Below are 4,361 nucleotides of genomic sequence, written 5' to 3'. Positions count from 1 at the left end.
CACATGCCATGTGGGGGTGCAGTTTAGGCACTGGCTCTCTAAAAGGGTTGCCATCATTGGCCTAGACTCACCCCCCCCACACACACACACCTGATGGCTCTGGTCTCCATGAAAGCCTGCACATCTCTTATTATTTAGGTACTTATTAAGAGCTAAGGGAGGGCCATGCTGTGGCTCAGGGGACTGGGAGCCAGTCCTAGAGACAGGAGGCTCTGGGTTCAATTCTGGTCTCAGGCACTTCCTAGCTGTGTGACCCTGGGCAAGTCACTTACCCTCCATTGCCTAGCTCTTACTGCTCTTCTGCCCTGTGATGGAGACACAGTATTGATTCTAAAAGAGTAAGGGTTTGTTTTTCATGTTTTTTCCTAAAGAGCTAAGGGTTCTCTCCCAGGCCTCCTGCTCTTTTCCCTGCTGGGGGCTCCCCTCCCTCCCCAGGGTTATCTGGCATCCCAGAGGTTACTTCCTGCTCCTCCTCTCACCTGTCTGGAGGGCTCTGCTCCTGGAGCCCTGAAAGAACCAATGTGGCATGGCCATAAAGCCCTTCCTCTACCCTGGCCATCTCCGAGTTTCCCAGGAGCCAGAGAAGGGATGACACCCAGTTGGCTCCTGGTTCTCTAATGAATCCTGGCTCCTCTCCCAAAGCCAGTGGGCAGGATTCTTAGACGTAGGCTCAGGGACCTTTCCTTTTAGGCTTTGGCTTTACTCTTTTCTAAGCTTCAGTGCTCCAAGGACATCCTGTGTGCCCGCGTCCTCCACCAGCATAGTTGGAACCTTGGGCAAGCCACTTCTTGGGACCTCACGGGTCTCTTTGAGGAAGATGATCCAAGAATCTTCTATGGCAAACAATTCACAACAGTTTAGGGACCTAGTCTCCTATTGTTCCTCAGATAAGGCACCTCTGACTTCTCACAGTTCTGTTGGCACTCCTCCCTCCTTCCCTCATCTCCATCTAAAATCCCATCTTCCAGGATAAGCCTTTTCTGATCCCCCTCTAACATGAGAGCCTTTCCTAGGTTCACATCTGGCCTCAGACACTTCCCAGCTGTGTGACCCTGGGCAAGTCACTTCACCCCCATTGCCCAGTCCTTACCACTCTTCTGCCTTGGAGCCAATACCCAGTATTGATTCTAAGAAGGAAGGGAAGGGTTTAAAAAACTTAAGTTCATTTTTAAAACCTTTTTCTTTATAATGATACACTATATAAATTGCTCTCTGGTTCTGCGCACTTCACCCTGCCTCCATTTGTACAGTATTCCTAGATTTCTCCAAAACCATACATTTCAGTATTTCTCCTTGGGTAATAATATTCCATGGCATTCATATGTCATCATTTACTTAGCTATTCTCTAGTTAATGGGTCCCTGCCTTAGTTTCTGGATCTTTGCTCAGTTTAGTAACTTGGGGGCAGGGTGCCTTCGGGCTTACTTTCCAGCACAGCCACAGTGCCAGTTTTCTTTCTCACAGCCCCTCCAGCAATTATCCTTAAACTTTTTTGTCATCTGATGCTGGTGAAATACCATCTCAGGGTTGCTTTAATTTACATTCATTATTATGGATTTGGAGTATTTTTTCATTTGGTTTTTGAGTGCTTGGATTTTTTTTCCCTGTGAAAACTGCTCATTCATATTATGTGACCATTTATCAGTTGAGGAATGGCTCTTATTCTTCTAACTTGTAATCAGGTCATTAGATACGCCATTGTATATTAAACCTTTATCAGAAAAATTCCTTAAAAGATTTTGCCAGTTACCTGTCTGTCTTCTAATTTTAGCTGCATTGGTTTTGTTTTTGTAAAAACCAACTAAAATTAAACAGTTATGTTTTAAGCTCTTGACATTCCCTTTCATAAATAAGGATCTTCCCAGCTCTGACATTCTTTGACTATTCTTTGACATAAGGCCTCTTCCACCTCTGCCATTCTGTGTTCTAAGGTAGTGAGGTGACTTCAAATAGAAATGCAGGCCACATATTACCTTAGTTGTAGAATGTGCTGGTATTTGATAGATCCCTAGACCAAAGCCCCCCTTCCCCAATTCTTCCTGAGACCAAAGCCCCCCTTCCCCAATTCCTCCCTAGACCAAAGCCCCCCTTCCCCAATTCTTCCTGAGACCAAAGCCCCCCTTCCCCAATTCCTCCCTAGACCAAAGCCCCCCTTCCCCAATTCTTCCTGAGACCAAAGTCTCCCTTCCCCAATTCCTCCCTAGACCAAAGCCCCCCTTCCCCAATTCTTCCTGAGACCAAAGCCCCCCTTCCCCAATTCTTCCTGAGACCAAAGTCCCCCTTCCCCAATTCTTCCCTAGACCAAAGCCCCCCTTCCCCAATTCTTCCCTAGACCAAAGCCCCCCTTCCCCAATTCTTCCCTAGACCAAAGTCCCCCTTCCCCAATTCTTCCCTAGACCAAAGCCCCCCTTCCCCAATTCTTCCCTAGACCAAAGCCCCCCTTCCCCAATTCTTCCCTAGACCAAAGCCCCCCTTCCCCAATTCCTCCCTAGACCAAAGCCCCCCTTCCCCAATTCTTTCTGAGACCAAAGCCCCCCTTCCCCAATTCTTCCCTAGACCAAAGCCCCCCTTTCCGTGCACCTGCTGGAACTCCAAATCAAGTAATTCCACTTCAGAAGGCCCTGTTGCTGCCCATGCTGTGACCTGACAGATCCATGATGGATTGATGTTCTGGTCTTATACTGTCTGTAGATACCAAGGACTATGCAAGCCTGGGAACCAAAAGCCCCCACCCCCAAAGGAGCATCCAGGCATCTGGACACAAGTGCCCAACTTTGCCCAACAGAGACAAGGCAGACCACCGCCCTATAAAAGATGGGCCCCTTCTCCACCCAGGTGGAGACTGCTCACCATCTCCTGGTTGTGGGCTTCCCCCTTGCTCTCCCTTCCTCCCCCTCCTCCATCTTCCTTTCCCATAATACTCAATTGTGGGATCATTTACTCAACACGTTACTCAGTCTCTGTCTCATTAGTCTTGGATTAGACCCCCCTCCCACTGGCTGACGGTATTTATGCTTCATTATATTTGGATTGATTTTGTAAAATTCTCCCATTTGCATCATAATCTGGCTCTGGCTGTGTTCTGGAGTATGTCAGGTTGCGTGTTTGACAGCTGTTCTGGCTTCTTCAGCAAAGCTTCCTCCCACTACTGACCTTCGGAGCCCCGAACACGCTGGGCTCTGTGCTCAGTCATGGCCAGCAGCTCGCAGTGTTCCGTGCGGCGCGGGTCCATGTCCACTCTCTTATTCCCCCAAGAGCCACACAGCCTGTTACATCTTGAGGCTGTTCTCTTGCCTTTCCGAGTTTGGTTCTCAGAAGAAAAATCAACTACACCCGCAACAAGTAACGCCCTCTTCGGGGTCCCTGTGTCGTTAGTGTACGGCGGGCCCTCCGAGAGGTGCTCCTCGGCAGTGAGGCACAATCGAATCTTCCCAGGCTACACCGCTCTCCTCCCAGAGGGGCCTCGAGCGGGGTCTCTTCTATGACCGAGGCTGCCTCTCTTTTTTTTCCTGGATGGTCAATCAACCCCATCCTGGTCCAGTGACTTTTTATCCTAGTGGTGATACCTGCGAGCCCCTCTGCCACTTTGTGGAGATCCCATCAGTCAGGAAATTACTAGCTCAGCCGCTCTAGCTCAGAGCCCCCGGAGCAAATTCCTAGTCCTGAGGGAAGGGTTCGGTTCTCTCCCTCACTGACATTTGTGCTGATTTCTAACTAACCCACAAGCCCAGTTTAGGAAGGAGAAACACTTGGGTAGGAGGAGTGAAGAGTGAGTGATGAGGAGGGGAACTGGAGAAAGAGCAGGCCCCCCCCCCAGATTCCAGAAGCGGATGACCCTTAGCTTCACATCAAGGCTTCTCCCAGAGCCTGGAGGAGCAGCTTCTCGGGCACCGCTGGGCAGGGCAGGGTAAGCTGTCTCTCTGCTTCCTTCCGGTCTGGCATCTAGAAGACCACGAGCATCCCCGTAAGGACTCTTAGACGTAACTCTCGCCTGAGTGCCCTCGAATGGAGCCTGTCTGTGTCATCTGACAATGTGAGTCACATGACTTTGGGACCTGCCATCCAGGGCAAAATACAGGTACCTGGGGATGCGAAATGAGAGTAAGGAGCCACCTGCTGCCTGGTGTGACTAAGCTCTCTGCTCTTTGGTTTCCTCACCTACAACATGAAAGGGTTAAGCCACACGGTACTGGGGGCAGCACAGCAGATAGAGTTCCAGGCCTGGCGTCGGGGGGGACCTGGCTTCTAGCCTCAGCTCTTTCCTCACCATGAGACCCTGGGCAAGTCGCTTCATCCCGATTTCTAGCCCTTGCCACTCTTCTATCTTAGAACTGCTACGACAGACGTTTTGATTAAAAAAT

The sequence above is a fragment of the Monodelphis domestica genome, chromosome 4 (genome assembly GCF_027887165.1).
Source record: "Monodelphis domestica isolate mMonDom1 chromosome 4, mMonDom1.pri, whole genome shotgun sequence".
Taxonomy (NCBI): Eukaryota; Metazoa; Chordata; class Mammalia; order Didelphimorphia; family Didelphidae; genus Monodelphis; species Monodelphis domestica.
This window is presented reverse-complemented; position numbering follows the sequence as displayed.